This window comes from Parasteatoda tepidariorum, chromosome 2, assembly GCF_043381705.1.
Source record: "Parasteatoda tepidariorum isolate YZ-2023 chromosome 2, CAS_Ptep_4.0, whole genome shotgun sequence".
NCBI lineage: Eukaryota > Metazoa > Arthropoda > Arachnida > Araneae > Theridiidae > Parasteatoda > Parasteatoda tepidariorum.
This window is the reverse complement of record NC_092205.1, coordinates 26985600-27004762: the sequence shown is the minus strand read 5'-3', so window position 1 is coordinate 27004762 and position 19163 is coordinate 26985600. Positions and strand designations below refer to the sequence as shown.

Here is a 19163-nt window from a genome sequence, read left to right as displayed (position 1 = left end):
ATAGATGAAGGTTGACATAGTCTAAAATAATTTCCCGTCAAGGTATATATATCCCTTCCCTCTTTTTGCCAGACTTAGCTAAAGCCATTTGTTTTTGTTACATTTGTCTGCGCGCTATCTTCCAAAAATGGCGTAATTCAACCGATTTTGACTTTTTTTTCTCCCATTAAGTTTATGCTCCATTCCAGGGTCGGACAGGGAGTTAAGGTAAAGGGCTCAGAAGAGCCCTTGAATTCGGGATGCCTTGAAAGAATGAAATATCCTTTCTTTTTCTAATATTCTTTCTTCCTATCTTCTTTCCTTAATGATCTAAATATTTTATATTTAATTTTAAAGCACCTACTTTTTTAGTCAACACAGTTTATTTTAGAATTTATTACAAAGAAAATGGTTTTGTTAGACCTTAATTTAATAATTATCAATTAAATGTATGACAAGAAACTAGTTTGCACTGTTTCCAAAAATATGTTTTTATTTTTTCTCAACCCTAAACTGTCGAAACACTTTCAAATGTCGTTTAAACTAGTTTAACCCAAAAAAAGTTCTCAACGCGTTCTGCTTTTACTCAATCAATCCTTAAATTCCCTGAAGCAAAATTGTTTTTCATAAATTTTTCAATGAGAGTTGCATTTCAAATTTTAAGAACTGATGTGTGGAGGCAAATTTTTGTTAAAAAAAGTATAAATACTAAAACTGATCCTATCTCGAATCAGAAAAAAATATTGAAATTCATACTTTGTTATAAGTGTTATGAGATATTAGCATTTACGAACTTCTTTTCATTACATAACCAATTTGAAATCAGCAAAAATCAGTTGATCTGGATCAACTTATTTCATTATTCCGAGATGTTGCAAACAATTTACGAAACACATTTCTAAAATTTCAAGTGAAAACAGCTTAAAAACTGTTTTCAAATAAAATATAATATTTAGCTGCACAGGAGTCATAATCATTGCCAAAACCCAAAACCTCTATAAGTCCAGGAAAAAGGAGATAAATCTGTGGAACCAAAAGAATGTTGCGGCGACAACATATTTCATACAAATTATCTTCAAAATAAATGTCCTCTCGTTCCCTCTGGACATTATGTGTGAGGAAATTCCATGATAATTGTAAAGCATTGTGCTTTTTTCATTCAAGTTTGACCTAAACGTTTTTAAAACTTGAGCAATTTCCTAAGGGGTCCCGAATTCCGAGAAACACCGCGACAACTCTACAATTTCATTTATTTTTTCCCTTCTTTGAAAAGGCGTTTCAAAGCGAACCAATGAGCAAAGATTTGAATAGGAAGAATCGAAGGAAGAACTGCAGAAAAATTTATTGCTTTGATTTTTACCGCTTTTTTTTTTTTTGCTTTGATTATGAAATCTGTTAACTTTAAAGTTTTAAAAATATGTTTGAGGTGGGGAAATATCCAACCTGTACTGCGCTCACGCCAATGAAGTGCGCAAAATTGGTTGTGAATGGTGTAAATTTTTAAGCTTATAAATTTTTCTTAACTAGCGCTGATAAAGCTGTATGAATTTTCTTTTTTTTTCTGTTATTAAATATTAAAAAATGAAACAAAAATTAATAATCGCCATTAAAGTGTCAGACAGAAATATATACGGTGACTGATGCACGTTAAATCTGTCGAGTCGCTAAGTCCTCCATGTTCCCATAACAAATTAATACCTCTGGGAGTACTGATCCGGGAGTTTCCTTGTCTTCTGGATTGATTAGGAACATTAGAAGTCGTAAACTCAAATCTCACGACTGTCAGCTGTTCAACGACGAATATATATATATATATATTTCTACATAGTATATCTGAATTTGTATTTATTTATTTAGAAGGGAAATAACATAAATCCTTATTAAAAATAAATTATTATAATTGAAACTCTGCAGCTTTTAATTTTCTGCATAAAGATTTAAATAAATAAAAGTAATTTAAAAAAAAGAAAAGTAAATGTAATTTTTTTTTAAAGAACTTCCTTTGCTCTACAAATTTATGAATTACAGTAGACATTTGATATAATGAGCCTCATGGTTTGTGCCAAAAAGAATTTGATAACTAACAAAAAGATGGTGATAGCCCAACTCTTTCTTTATTATTGTTTGAAAAATCGACAGAGTGATTGATACATTTATTGTATAATGAGAGTTACATAGATTAGGAGTGGTCATAANCATTGAAAAAATATTTTAATTTGGATGAGATAAAGATAAAAGATGAGTTGTGGATTCGTCATCCTTTTCTTTGTGATATTGACTGTATCGATGATATGAACCTTGCCAAAGATGAGCTTATTGATCTTAGAACAAAATCCTTGCTAAAAATGGATTTCGATTCAAAAACACTCGGAGAGTTCTCGTCTTCTGTGAAAGAAGCCTACCCATTGCTTGTAAAGCGAGCTATTTCAGCTATAATTCCGTTAGCTACAGTGTATTTTAACGAAGCCGGACTTTCCACAGTTGTGACAATAAAAACGAAACATCGTTATCGATTGAATGTTGAACATGTTATGCTCGTTGCTTTGTCGAAAACCATCCCTCTATTCAATTTATTAATTAAAGAAAAGCAGCAACAACCTTCAGACTAAAAATTTCAATTTTAAATATTTTGTATACTATTGAAATAATAAAATTAAATGCTAAAATAAATTCAATACTAAAAATTGATGTTTTTTGCAATTTTTTTTCTCAGAGGTGTGGTCTGTGGCTTCTTAAAAAATTTTAAAAGGGATTCATTGTATGAAAAAGGTTAAGAAACACTGCCTTAGAGCATTATGCCTATGAAATTTGAAATAAAAAGAAAATCTTTAGAGTACGAGTGTGCTCACTCACTTGTAAACTAAAAATATTTTTTGTTCCATTTCCCTTTTCTCACACAAAATAAATTTGATTAATTGAAATTACAATTCTAGATATTATCAGTTTTCAAAATGCAATGGAATCAGCATTTTTTCGCTCTAAATAAATGAAATTGCGTACTTGCACTACAAGAAGAAGAACATCACGCATACCCACACATGTGACTTATTACGTTACGTCAACGCCAGCTGTTTGCTTATAAGCAAAATGGAGCGTTAAAGTTCAGCTATGTTTCTCAAAATTAGTCAGAGTGTTAATTAAATACAGCTCTGTATAGCAGATCGAATTTATAGAAATGTAATTCTTTCTCGTCTACGTCTTTTACTTGCCTTAGATTTATTATTTGCTTACGTATTTTATTGTAACAAGGATATATTTTTGCTTTGTGTACTTTGAAACTTCAATGCATAATTAGAATGTTTATGTACTACATGGCTTCTTTCGATGTATTCTTTCGATTATTTCTTTGTATTAAGTAAGAAATATATAGTGAAAGAATCTTTGTGGAAGAATATAGAATGTTTTATTTAAGAGTTTGAGGGGGCTAGGCTTGCACGAAATGGAATGGAAAGTACAATGCCACGTTTCAGCAACCAATCAGGATCCAGACACGGACACTACGTCATTTGCACGTATCCCATTGCATTAAAAAAAAGAAAGTTGTCTTGCTTCATTAAAAATTTCTTAAAACTCTTCCGAATATCTCGCAATACAATTTGTGACTTTAAAATTTTATATAACAAATTTAGTGATGAAAATAGGCTATCTTATAAAATAAATAAATAAATGAGCGAATAAATAAAAAAAATAATGAAACGTTGTCATCAAAGGCAATATATTGCCTTATTTTCGATTGAATTAGGAGAATGAATTTTCAAATTTTGTAATTGCAAGACATTTATGAAATGTACAAATGCCTTCTTTTTTTTCTTCTTTTTTTTTGTATAAATGGATGGTTGACGGAATGTAAACAATAACAAGCTTCCTAAGACCGGAAGAAACTTAGAAAACTTCCGGTGTATCCTTTCGTTTAATTTATATTCTAATATTAAATAATATTATAGGAAGTTTTGTTAATGTGATTTATGTTTTAATTTACGCGTAATTTTACCATTCATAAGAGTTTCCCGTAATTTTTTTTAATTCTTACTGGTTGTGAGCCTAAAACAGTTAGAAAAAAACTAATATCACAACATAAATAAAGTACTTTACATAAATAAAGTACTTTTGTATTACAAAACATAGCAAACCTTACACGTGTAAGGTTTGCTATGTTTTGAGTGATATCCGATATTTGGCTGTATTTGTGCAAAATATCACCGCTAGTTATTTTTTGGGTTGCATCTTTCAGGGCATAGCATGCTTGCGAAATCTTCCTAATTCATATGTTGTTTCGTTGAAATTTAAATTGAAAGAACGCGTTATGTTATAAACGCTACAAGTATAATAATATTTGATGGTGCCCTTTTTCAAGCTTAAACTTATAAATCCCCTAGCGCCATTTGCGTTTAGCTTTACACGGTCAACCATACATAACAGTTATAACCATCGTTGAACGGCTGAGCCAATTTTTCTTGGATTTATGACTACTAATATTCAACTTCATAGCCTTCGAATTTTGAACCCAACTCAGAAGACTTGGGAAATCATGGATCAAGTATTGGGAGAGATTTTCCATCGTGGAGGACTTTTTTATGGAACTAACCCGCACTTGTGTTACAAGGAGAGGAAAATCATCCTTAACAGTTAGAAATTAAAATATTAAGTTTGAAATTTTACTGTGCTTAAACTTCTTATTAAATTTATTTGAAGCCAGTTGTAACGTATACCTTTCGCCTTAAGAAATAGCCACGGTATTACTTATGAAAACTGGAATTTCATTCCAATTACCATTAGTACAATTTTGTTAGATGATCGTTATTTTCTTTAATAAGTAACTCAAATAATTGTTAATTTTCTCATAAAGTCACTGTTCGATGCTCACAAAAACGCAACTGCCTCACAGAATCTGATAATTGGATAGCTGAAGAAATTTCTTTACCTTGCCATAAAATTGCCCTATGGATGGTGTTCTCTACACTAGGGAACGCTGCAAGCTCGGTAACGCCTAAATTTCCGGGTTACTGTTTCAGTTGTATTTTAAAGCCATTTGGCATCATTGTGTTTTGAGATTCTTGCAAACAATGTATTTGATTACTTATTACTTGCGTTTTCAATGCTAACAATACTGGTGTTTACAATGCTAAAAGTGTTAACACTAACGTAAGATGGTGCACAGCTTGCAACAAGAACAAACAGTAATAAACTTATGGAAAGAGGCCATATCAAGACTGCCAAAAAAGCGAGTTATTCAAAATCTAGCAACCATGTCACCTTTTTTAACAATATATCTCTAAAAAACTAAAACAAATTTTCACTTCAAACTCACCAGAATTACATATTAACATTAATATCTTATGAAATATGGCAGATTTGAGCTCAGAAATTATCTAATTTATTTCTTTTATTGAAAACAAAATTATCCGTTTGAAAACATCGCCTATCAGAATAACATGTAGTAAGCAGCTGCAAACTTTTTAACCGGAACTAGAGTAGGTGCCGAGCTCGAGATTGTTATTGTTTACATTTCTATTGAAAACACCATCCATAGTGTATGAATCATTTTTTCAACGAATGCAAACATTCCTTCTGTAACAATTACAAGAGAGCACAAGAGAAAAATAATGATAATAAATAACGTTATACCTTTAATAAGATGTACTTAATATTTTGCAAATAAGTTGACAAGCTTCGTTTGCTTCATAATTATTATAGCTATAATAAAATTATAAATAAATGAAATTGGATTATTTATTTATATAAAATTATTAATTTATATAAAATTATATAATTAATTTATATAAAATAATATTAATAATATTAATTTATATAAAATTATTATTTTATTATTTAGGAAAGTTTTAATTTATATTTATTATTGTTTATCTTATTTTTTGAGAAAAATATTAACTGTTTTAAATGAAATTTATTTGACTGAATTTGTTTAAATTGATAGTTTTTTTTTTTTATCTACACTTTGTCGGAGGTGTGGCAATTTTTCTATATATATTTTATTTAAATTTTCGATGATTTAAAAAAAAACTTTTATACCACTTTTATTATTTCTCTATTTTGACAATTATAATTTTAGGCAATACTAGGCCTAGTAATAAGTCAAGTAATTGCCTAGTAATAAATACAATTACTAGGCAAAATCATATTTAACTAATATTAAATGAAGTAAAAGTTTATTTTTTTGTGATTAAGCAATTTAGTAATGAATTAAAAGCAGTTCTCATATTATATTGCATTTTGATTCGAAAATTTTTCTTTAACAATCGCTAATAAAATTTAAAAAAAATTCGAAATAACAAAAAGAGAGGGAAAATTTTCAGGTACTCTTAAAATTTTCCTGTACGATGCAGCCACCTGTTAAAAAACATTTCGTCAAAAAGGAAAACCTCCTACCAGTTATTCTTTAACCAAGTTTTCAGATCCTGAACAATGAGGTACGGGATCGGAGATCGATTGTGTTTTGGTTCAGGTCAAAATTACGATCTGCATATGGATGAATGGTGGGCGTATGTGTCCGCCTGGTAAAACGCTATGTTGTCTCTCTACGCTGCATCCGCATGATCCTGAGAGATGTTTCCCTGACAGTCACCAATAACCTATTGTGCAGCTCTAGTGCTGCGTGAATAAAAAGTACCCTTCCGTAGACTAGCCATGTGTACCTTTATTTCTCCCCTAAGGTATGGAAAATTTTACACCGGCCTAGGCCTATAGGCCCATTCGCCGAATACAATGGAACATCAATTTTTTAATCATAACATAAATAACAATAATCATAACATAAATAACAATCATCATAATATAAATAGATAATAATTTATCATAACACAAATAAATAATAATTTATCATGTCATAAATAAAGATAGCACATTGTGCAGCTCTAGTGCGACGTAAATGAACAACAACATAAATAAAGCTTAAGATTCGCCATGTTTCGAGTATTATCCCCTATTTGGTTATCCCCTATTTGTGTAAAATATTGCCGTTTGTTAATTTTGTATAGCATCATAGCATGCCTGTGGAGTTGCCCAAATTCATTTTCGGTTAAAATTAAACGGAATAATCGAACTTGATGGTAAAAGTAAAGTGGAAGTAGCAACCCAGAAATGGTGCAACGAATATTACTTTTTAGCGCCGTCTGTGCTTAGCTTTACTTTATTGTTAACCATACTTGTTTTGAGTAAGCTATAAGCAAATACTTCATTGTGCATAATTGTATTAAACTGTCTTTGCCGACAACAGAACAAGCAGGAACAGTTTCTTCATGGTTTTTAAATTATTATTATTTACGATCAAATATTATTGAGTTCACGTTTATGTTGCATTATTTTTTGATTTCTGGGAATGAAATGCAACAAGTAATATTGCTATAAAATTTAAGTGATTAGCTGGACGATCGCTAATATAAATTCTNAATGGCGCGATTTTTCAATCTGCGGCGTAAAAATATATCGGAAGCAGTAACCCGGAAGTCTTGAAAGAGCAACTTTACCACTAGCGCCACCACCCTTAGCTTTACACGATCACCCATCCATTATCCCCTATTTGGTTATCCCCTATTTGTGTAAAATATTGCCGTTTGTTAATTTTGTATAGCATCATAGCATGCCTGTGGAGTTGCCCAAATTCATTTTCGGTTAAAATTAAACGGATTAATCGAACTTGAGGGTAAAAATAAAGTGGAAGTAGCAACCATAGATTTCAACTCTATGGTAGCAACCCAGAAATAATGCAACGAATATTACTTTTTTAGCGCCCTCTGTGCTTAGCTTTACTTTATTGTTAACCATACTTGTTTTGAGTAAGCTATAAGCAAATACTTCATTGTGCATAATTGTATTAAACTGTCTTTGCCGACAACAGAACAAGAAGGAACAGTTTCTTCATGGTTTTTAAATTATTATTATTTACGATCAAATATTATTGAGTTCACGTTTATGTTGCATTATTTTTTGATTTCTGGGAATGAAATGCAACAAGTAATATTGCTATAAAATTTAAGTGATTAGCTGGACGATCGCTAATATAAATTCTCATGCTGCTTCTAATTTTATCAACAAAGTTGGCAATTTTTTTGCTTCATGTCCTTAATAGCAATCCTAACCTAAGGAGAACTATGTAAATTTCTGACAGAAATATCTTAGAATGCTATGAATTATATTCAGCAGAACTTTTTTTATTTGGTATACAATTAAAAAATGTCGATTATAAGATAACCCCTATTATTCAAACGAAAAATATGTTATAATTGTTAATGTATGTTAGGATTGTTATATTGTGAGAGCACAAAAATACTGTAAATATTTACTCATTACTAAAAAACATTGAACTAATTTTTCTTTTAAGTATAATTTATCAGGAGTCTGACAGATTATTTAATAATTGGTATGTTCTAGGATTGCTTTAGTTCTGCTCCAAAATTCTTCAACTTTTGAGGAGTTTGACGGATGTTAATTAATTAATAGTTGAATTTTCGATGGATTCAATTCATAATTTTAACACAAATCAATATTTTTTTTACAGAAAATTAAACTGCAATAAAAAAGTTAAAATCTTACAGAAAAATTATAATACAATTCGTCTAGCAGTGAACTGATTGCTAAGACACGGTTTCCGGCAGATCACCGAAGTCAAGCATCACTGGCTGCGGTCAGTGTGCGGGTGGGTAATCACTTGGATCAGTCTGCGTAGGGACCGAGGGTGTGCAGTATTGGTCCTCCTTAAACTTTTCTACCGTAATGTACTAGAATTCTCACATGGGTCGTCCGCCTATTAAAATGGGAGATCAATCCCCTCTGCAGAGGACCAAAATTGAAATGACATGTCTTCGGATCATCCTCAGGGATGCTTCCCATACCATCGCCAATGGCCCATTGTGCTGCTGTAGTGCGAAATAAGTGAACTACAGTAATACAATTCAGGATTTTTATAAATTTAGGAAACATTCTTACTGAATGTGTTTTGATCGTTCTACTTTATATACACCATTCAAATTCTCAATTTATAAATGCATATTTTATATACATTTTTATTTTGATAAAAAAAGTTGTAAAAAACACTGTTTTGTAATTGAATGAAAGTTTTGTATAAAAATGAAAAACATATGATTTCTGCATAAAATCGTTTATTTATAACAATAAGAGAAATAAAGAATATCATATCCACTCTTCTCTTAAAAGGAAAACTGATTTTAAAATTTTCAGTTAGTTTATTTTCTTGAATAAGTATTTTAAGCCTGAATGTTCCTAAATATTTCGAAGTTCTCTTACAGTATGGTTAAAATTGCCATCATGAAATCTTTTTGCAAAAATAACAGTTTATTTTCATTTTGTTAAAAATGCTAGCACAGCAGAATTGTACTCTTGAATTGAGTAAATTTATAAGAAAATTAAAATTTCAATGCTGGGGAACTATACCTATCATATATTACTTTGGAATTTTTTTTTATCTTCTTTTATCACTCTTTGCTGTTATCAAAACTGCTAGTTTCCACTTTTCAAAAAATAAGCAAAACTTGATGTATTTTTGAAATAATGCTGCTTTGCAAAATTTCTGAGACTTAAGATATCAATATTAAGGGCATTCCATAAGAACTGAGAGTCGCAAAACCACGAAATTAAGAAAAATAATAAAGCTGTCAATTTTTCAAAAGTATTTAAATGTTCATTAAAGTTCTAAATGAAGCTGAATATTTTATTTTCCTAGTTTCATATTCATTTAAAGAACTGTTTTTAATTGCTCTACAGAAATAGAGTTGAATGGGTCAGAGTTAACAGTAGAATGTCACTACTTCTGTTTAGCAATATTTTTATAAATCCAATATTAAAATTATGCCATATCTTCCTTTCAGTTCTGATCTCACACCATGCGATTTCTGGCTGTTTCTGATGTTGAAAGAGAAGTTCCGTAGAAAATTTTTTTATTACAGATTCTGATGTTATTTGAGCAATGCAGTGCTCCTTAATTCAGCTTCTTTACTTGTTTTGAAAAGCGGTGAATGATGGGATTGTTGTATATCAACAGAAGGAAGGTATTTTGAATAAAAACTATTTATATCTGTGATGTAAATGTATTACTTGGTTTTTTATGATTTTGCTTTCAGTTTTTGTGGAATGCATTTTGTATATTGGTACAATATAAAGAAAAGACAAATGTTTTCAACTATAAAGATGTATTTAATTTCACAGGTTTAGCGAATTACTTTTTTAAAATTTATTTAATAATTAATTTATATTTTGTTTCAAATTCTGAAATTTTTGTGTACTTAATTGGAAAAATTAAAATTGTGCCTGTTTTAAAAGATAGTCTTTTTTTTATGTATGCAATTTGTTATGTTGTCAATTTTAAAAAATTCTAGCATGTTTCTAATTGACTTTCTAATATAGAATTGAAAAAATTTTTGCTCTAGGAGTTGGTTGATGATGGTTGCAATGATGAAATTTAAGTTGCTCTTTCTAGTACAGAAGTCACCCTTTTATAGGCTTCTAGTACTAAATGAAGTTTCTTTTGTGAAAGGAATTGAAAGATTTGCACTTTATTAAAAATTTTTTAATGCTTCAGAAGGAAGCATTAAGATATAAAATTCATTTTATATTTTATAAAAATTCATATTATAAACATATCTTTGCTTTAATTTAAATGTAATAATCAAAACAAATTTTTGTATTTTGTTTAATTAGTTTTGTAATTTTTGTATTACTCCATATGATATTTGTCGTGGGAAATACATTTAGTTACCGAATGTTCAACGAGTTAAAAATTAAATTTTAAGGGAACTGGAAAAATATTCTTTAAAGCAGAGTTTACAACCTATGCCTTGCAAGTCAATTGTATTTCAGTAAACAAGGCTAAATTGTCTTAAACATTGATAAAAACATGAAAGCAATGAAATAACAAGAAAAACTTTTTTTTCAACTGTGCTTTATAACATTCAAATGTATCTAGGTTAATTGTTTTCAGTTGCAGAGTATCAGATCGTATTTGATTTGTTTATGGCAGTACGTTCAGTGATACCAGAGTAATATAGTTTCTTGTGAATTTACGAAAAAAAAACTGAAAAAATATCTTACTGTAAGTCTAAAATAAAATTTCAAAATTACAATCATAGTTATCTCCTTATGTTACTATTTTTATAGTTGTAAAAAATTTTGCTTTCTAAAAAATTTCTTAAATATTTTTTTAAAGTAAATCAAAGTATCTGATGGCTTTCTTTATGCCAATACATTCAGCATTGGTATAATTTATTTTATAATTTTATTTGTAATCTTGTAATTAAATTCATATTACCATATATTTGTAAGTAAGCGTTAATTCCCATAAATTTCAATATTTTTAACACAATATCGTTACGAGCAATACTTTTGAAATGTCATAATTAAGTAATTATTTTTTAACATAATTTCATTTACAATGATTTCATCGTAAAGTCTTGTAATCTTATTAATTGTTTTTTTTTCGGCAGTAATTGTTTAAAATTTTCTGAAATTTTGATATTTTTAATAGTACAAAACTATTTTGATGGGGGTATTAAACTAATAACTTTGGGACGCATTCAAATTACAACAATTTCAACCAAAATCAAAGTTGCTTTTTATCATTTGCTTGGCAGTTATTTCTATTGATTTCCAACTGGTTTTCAAAATAGATTTTTTTTATGCAATAATATTGCAGCACATGAATTTCTTCATCTTATCCCTTATTTGAAATTGATGTACGTATTTAATTTTTTTCTCATCAATAATTGAAAAATTTGTGCGCATTTCTGCGGTTTTCAGATTTTAGTAGTCCCGATTTTCGAGGCTATACTGTATTACTTTAAATAGAATTGAGATATCTAGTGTATTTTTTTATGATATCATTTTCTTACTTATATTAGCTTCTACTTGTTGTTTCCAGTTTTTGTGGCCCACTGTATAAAAGAGGTTGTGTGCTATTCATTTCAATAAAATATCAGCATATTTATTTTCATTTAGAGAAGTATCGTTTTCACTATATTTTGTAAAATATATATATTTATATGTATATGTATATTTATTATCATTTAAATTAAGAATACTTCGTATCATCCATTACTTTAATATATTATTAACAAAAATAAAAACTTGTCAAATAAAAAAGCTTTATTTTCTTAAAAGATTTTTTTTTTTTAGAAAATTGTTAGTTTCTTAGTATTATTAAGTTTTGGTTTCGACATTGCCAAGGTATTTCATTTCAAATTGCAATGAAAAAATTTACTCAAAGATAAAATTAGTTGCTTTTGCGACAAAAAAAAAAAAAATTAAAGAAAATAGATTTATAAACATTTGGGTTGGGGGAATTGTATAGATTTGAATAGGCAATTGAAAACTTTTTCCTCCAAACGCATCCGTGATTGCCGGGAATTTTCGTTGGAGGACATTCTCTTTCGATCAATTTCTGTGTGTGATTTTGCCAGAGCATTTGGATTATAGCTGAAGCTATATTGGGAAGATTCGAAACAACAGCATAGAATACAGACTTGTCAGCATTCAAGTTTTATTTTCATGTTGTACAGGACATATATTTTTAAAAATTTGTTTAAATTACTTTTTTAGTTTTCTTTTATCTTTTATTTTATTCTTCTTTGTTCCACAACTAGGATGGTAAAAAAAAAAAAAAAAAAAAAAAAAAAAAAAAAANAAAAAACATGAGCCTGGTAACACCAGATATCTAAATAGACTTTGGAATGGTTAAAACTTCTTTCATATTGTTCTTTTTTGCCTCCCTTCCAACCCTTAATTCTCATTAGTGGTTGTAGTACCTTAAAAAGTAATACAATATGCCTGATTTGTTTTTAATGCTGAAAATTTTTGTTATCTGATAGGTCGCATGCTATATAATGCTGTACTTGATCATGAATCTGATGATGCTTTGAAACCAAATGCAAGCCCTTTTGATCATGAAGAAGATAAAAAAGAGGATAATTTCCAAATTTCTTAAGATAGGTAAGTAAAAAGTTAGTAATTTCTAAATTCTTATCATACTATATCGTTAAAAAAATATATTTCCTGAAGCATAATAAAAGTTAACTTTTGGGTAAATGAAATTCTCTTTCCTTCTCTTGTATACTTTTAAATTTGTTGCAATAATTTTTAATCTTGTACCTAAACTCAAATAATTTTATCTTAATTATAGTTATGCAGTTGTAAGTCATAACATATTTTTATAATAACAAGTTTACGTTAATTGTGATTACTTCATCATGGTTTTTTTCTTGCATTTGAGACCTATTGTATTAAAATTATTGCCCCAATCTTGTTGAAATTATATAATAGTCAATATTTTTATGAAGAGAAGCATTGTTTTCAAAATATTATAAAGAATGCTATCTTTATTGACAGTTAAAATATTCAATACATTTTGTTTCATCCATTGCTTCAAATTAAACATTAAATTGTCAAAAAATCATGGCAAATACTACTTCATGAAAATTTCCATTGTTGCTTTCCTTAAAGAATGTTTAAGACTTTCAAATTGGTTATGGTGCACAATCTGTGGCCCTCGACTGTTGATTTGCATTTTGTGGCAACACCTGATCATAATAATAATTAAAAAAATTTATTTGTAGTCTAATAAGCCACAAAACCTCAGTATGAATTTACACTAATTTTCAAAAAGACAAAAATGAAGTTCAGTGGAAATTCGTTTTTTTAATAACACGTAGATTAGCAAATAGACCTAATCCAATCTGACGAACAGTGTAACAGAAATGCAACAAAAAGAATGCTCATGATCTGCCAGCAACAAATGAGAAACTTTGAGGAATAGGCATAGTACATTACATCACCTACATAAGTTAAAATGTATGAGACAGCATCATCTCACAAAAAAAGGTACAATTTTCTTTTATAATCAATCATCTAACAATAAAACCCAGAAAAACACTTTATTTATATATATCTAAGAACTGTAATTTTTTTATAAAATCAATGAAATAAAATAAAGTGGAAATTGTAAATTGAACATTTGAGTCTTGACTTTTTGATGTGCTTAAAATATAATTTAGGTGGCTTTACAGTAGCTTTTTCATGGTTATTGATGCAAAGTTTTAAAAAGGATTTTAAAGTCCCAATATTGTTTTTAAAAGATTTTATTATGATACTCTAATTTTGAATTGTGTATTAAGATAATCACTTTTAGACATGGTATATTTGTGCCAATTTTATTTCAAAGAGGGGGAATTTTTATTTCCTTTTTTTGGGGGCAAATATTGCTATGGATTTCCGTGAAGTTTTTAAATCCTGATATTTTTAATATTATTATGTTCAAATTGCACATTTTAATTATCACTTTTTGAAATGTTATATTTGTGCTAATTATATTGTAAATCCAAGTTATTGTATTTTCAATAATTTTTGTTTAACATTTCCGAATGGTTTTGAAAATTCTGATATTTTGTCTGAACCAAATTGATTATTGTGAACCAAATTGATTATTGTAAACCAAATTGAATTAGCGTAGTCTAAACACTTCTGATTTTTTTGAAATTAACTTTTATATTTAATTAAATAGATATTTTTGTTTTATCGGTTTATGAAAATCTTATGAGAATTATAAAAAATTCTCATGGATTATTGTGAGTTTTAGCTCTGCATGATGTTTATTTTATTTATTTTTTAAAGTAGTTAATACTACTTTAAAATAATTTATGTCATGTTAAGGAATTACTCTGTTACTTTTTTAAATAACTAAAGTTATTTTATTTTTATTGTGTTAAAAGTATTTATACCAGAACAGATTTCCAGTTATCATACTGTATTTATTTATTTTTTTAATATTTTTTTCTGAACGATTAAAAAATCATTTCATATTATTAAACATTTGTAAGTTTTAAATAGCTTTTTTTTGTAGAAAATAGAAATTTTTGTTTTTATTAATAGTTATTATTTCACGATAAATTTAACATAGTGATAATAAAAATAAAAGAGTTAATTTATTGTATAAATTGACGTTTGAAATCGATTTCAGTTTTAACATAAATTTACACACATAAATATAAATTTACTGTGTGAGATAAATTTACATAATTTTACAGTATAAATTTACATACATATATTTGACTTAAATATACACTATGTTCAAATGAATACAATTCTTTGTGAGTTTTTTTTAAAATCTTGATTACTTTTCAGCATTCTGACTAAAAAAATTAAATAATAATTAATTTTTACAAAAAATAAAAAAAATGTTTGTGAATCAATTTTAAACATAAAGTTTTAAATAAAAATTTAAAGTATTTTTTAAATAATTTGTGAAATCAGTGATAATGCAAATAAATAAATTTTAAATTAAAAAAAAGGTAATATTCTACTGAATTAAAATTTGAAATATGTTTAAATATTATTCTTCGCAGAAAACTGTCAAATTGCCATGATTTGAGAGGCACTCCTCTTTTTTCCACTTATAAACTATAACCACTTTTGGAACATCCAAATTGGTGCTGCCTTTTTGTAAAGTCTACTTGAGAGCAATTAGGTTTGATCATTGAACTCTGTGAGATGCAATCAGATTTGCATTGTTCAAAAATGTTAAAACGAAGTTTTTGAAAACTCATTTACAATTATTATTTTATGATGGTATACAGTTTTCTGCAATTTGTGTGGGGGCAATTTGTCCAGCTATGAATAGTTTAAAATTTATTTCAGCTCAAAGTCATCCTGTGTTGCTTTATTTTGGTGCACCAAATGATGAAGAAAATGTCCAAGATTAGTGTGTATTTAATACTTTAAAAAAAAAAAAATGGAATGCTTTTCTATATAAAAGTAAAAGTAAGGTATTTTGCTATAATGAACAGTTTTTTTGGTTCTGATAACTAAAAAAAACTTAACAGAAAAATGTGTATTAATGCCTTAACACATTTGACCATGTCTGACATGGGGGGAAATTACCGGCCAATTTGTACATGCCTGTGTCTCACACAGGCAATCTTGTATCTCGCATTATTTTATTTCTAATACCCGCCTGAGATCTGTTCTAGTAAAAGTGGATAGGCTAGATTATAATTAAATTTATTTACCATAGATGACACCACTATGCAGTATTTTTCTTGTGATAACCACGCCGTGCATTTTGATGGTTAGCTATTTGATACATTGATTTAATTTTATTTTATGTTTTTAAATTCAAGATAAACCTGTAATCAATTTGTTTAAACTTTGTTTGTACTGTAATTTTTTATTACTTTTACACCCACCCCTGCTCCCCCACAATTGAAATTTAAAAAAATAACTTGCACTATACCTATATATTCATTTTCTTTCCAATTTTTTTTGTCTTCCAGTTTTTCCAAAAACAAATTGTGCTTTAAAGGGTTAAGTTACAAGTTGTTAAAATTACTCATTCATATATATGACTCTAGAGATTGATTTTATCAAATTTTTGACAATTGTATATCAAAGCTTAAAAATAAATAATTGCTCTTTTAGGTTATTAATAACTATTGTTAAAAAGCGTCAAACAGATTTTTTTTTAAAAAATGGCATTTTTTCCATTTTGGTGGCACTATATGATAGTTATAAAGGCCATCAAATAATTACGTAATGTTTTTAAAACATCATGTGACGCAATTTCATAAATCTTGTCTGCATTTTTTTTTCTTCCTTTCTTTTGATTTTATTCTTGTCTGCATTTTTTTTTCTTCCTTTTTTATTTTATTCTTATCTGCATTATTTTTTCGATTGTGCAATTGATTATATTCTTGTCTGCATTGTTTTTTTTTATACAGTTAATGGTTGATATATAACTCCTTGACGAGGAAATGAGCAAAATGAAAAAATCCTTAGTAAGGCCTTGGCTCACAAGGGGCTATTGAATCAGCAAAGGAAGTAAATGGAGGTTGATATGCAATCAAAATTCTTGATTGTGTTAGATGACACTGGAATAGCAGGTATTATTATTTTTTTTTACGTGAGACGTATCAACACTCAACAATATAATGCAACATACAATAAACAGTCTTTTGACCGGTTATGGTACGTTTAGTGTTAAATTGGAAAAACAACATGATTGTTTTGAATGTAAATACAGTACAGAACCCGTTATCCGGAATTCAAAAAACCGGAAAATCAAAAAACCGGAATGAAATTCGATAAATCACCTCCCCCCCATTTTTTTAAAAAAAAATTTTTTTTCTTCATAAGATTTTCGGATTTTTATTTCTTTTTTGAAAGATGCTACCTTACCATCATTTTGGAAATAATCATTAGTGTATTACTTCATTGTTTTTTCTTCTTTTTAAGATTATTTCCATTTTTTTTTTCTTTTTTTAGTTGGGTTTAACAAACGGCTTTTTGTAGCGATTCAGAAAACCGGAAAAATCAGTTATCCGGAATAGCGATGGTCCTGATCGTTCCAAATAATCGGTTCCCTACTGTACTTTTGTTGGCATTTCATCCGGAAGAAACTGGACAAAATTTCAGAAACTAAAAAAAAAGCTTTAAAAGTATTATAAGAATAGCTTGAATTTTAACAGATGAAAATTAATATAACACTAGAAAATTAGAAGTTTTCACCTACTTTAAAAAAAAATTATAAATGAGTTAAAAAATCTTGGTATGTATCTTATTTTTTTTATAGTCAGTTTGAGTATTTATACTTCACATTTTCCTTGCGACAGGTATAGCATATGTGTCAGTAAAAAAACTCCTGTTATGGCACTGGATCGGCATTTGTAACACTTCTCCCGATACTCATTGACTTTCATCAAACCTGTCGTTTCTATAAGAACCTCCTTTGATCAGGTCCTATTGTTGAAAAAAAGAGTGAATGTGTGTTTACTTTCTATTTAAATTCACTGAAATTTTTTTCTTTTTATTAGGAATCGGCGTGTTTTAAAGGGTTTGAATTTCTTTCATTTTCTTTGTAGTATATATATTCATAGGAGACCTTTAGCAACTTTTTAAGGAATTGTTGAATCAAATTCGACTCTATTTTGTTGCTTTTTGATTTAAATTTCTATGTTAGTTTTGTTTCAATTTTGATAAATTTTTCTCTAAGTTTTTGTTACTTTTTTGTTTGTATTTTTGTTTTGGTAGTTTTTTTGTTCATGTTTTGTTAATTTTTTTTAATTACCTGAAATGACATATTTAGCTAAGCTGAACTTTCAGTGGTTAGATAAATACTCTTTTCATATTTACACTCAGTGTACTGATTACTGTAAAAACAGTTAAAAACTCTTAGGGAAAAATTTCATATTCCATAATTTACCAATTCTTTGTTTGGCAATAAAAAAAATTTATCACTGAATAATACTACTCATTAAAATACTACTAACAGATAAAGTATTACTCAAGAAATAAACAGCATTGAATATTTGTTTGTAATATAAAGTTAAATCGATATTTAATACATGTTTGTGGTAGATAAAGTATTTGGTATTGTGGGCTAAAAAGAGCTTTTTAATATTACAAAATTCTGTAGTTTGGTATTTGACAATATTTTTTTAATATTTTATTTGTTTGTTTCAATAATTTAGCAACATTATTAAACATTAATTTATCACAAATTTTCATTTCATTCTTATAAATATTGTGGTATTTGTATACATAGACCTGGTTATAATTTGGTTTTGTTATGACTTTGAATTCAACTTTTCGATATTTTACTTTGACTAAACTTTGCATCCTCTAGTTATAGTTGATAGTGTAGAGTCCAGCCGATCGTAACATGGCCTACAGCTTTTGTTGTTCACCTCATTGCTATAACGAAACCCAGCAGATCTCATTCAAAAGGTATGTGGTGTTGTTGGCTGCTGATGTGTTACAACACTTTTTATTATTTTCATATTTCTTTGTATTATTCATTGTATTCTTTATATCATATTTTATAACACACACACAGATATATATATATACAGAGATGATTGTGCTCTGGAAAAAATATGGATTTCCGAATTTTTCGCTAATTGCGATCTGAAAGTTTTCGGAAATCCAAGGTCCATAGGTTTTAAGAAATCAACCATCACATTTATGTATAAAAATTCATGTATAAATTTTACAAGCACTCGTTGCGACGCACGCGGCTCCTGTTATTGTACACAACAAGTATATTCTAGTAAAATATATTCTTTATTTGTACCTGAACTTGTATAGTTTTGAAACATAAGTAATTGTTTTTATATGTAAAAATTAACAGTTGTCGTGTTTGTAACCACAACGTTGTTCAATTAAATCTTTAC

The 19163-nt window shown here is 28.2% G+C and overlaps 1 long non-coding RNA gene across 2 annotated transcripts; it reads left to right on the top strand.

The window, feature by feature from the left end:
- The first annotated feature begins 7816 nt into the window (after window positions 1-7816).
- On the top strand, window positions 7817-19163 carry LOC107443770 (uncharacterized). Of its 2 annotated transcripts, XR_011636117.1 has the most exons (5): window positions 7817-8154; window positions 9822-10001; window positions 12813-12933; window positions 16713-16874; window positions 17604-19163. It is a non-coding gene; the product is annotated as an uncharacterized lncRNA (long non-coding RNA). The 2 variants fall into 2 exon arrangements; XR_011636116.1 differs by having other exon boundaries at window positions 7817-10001.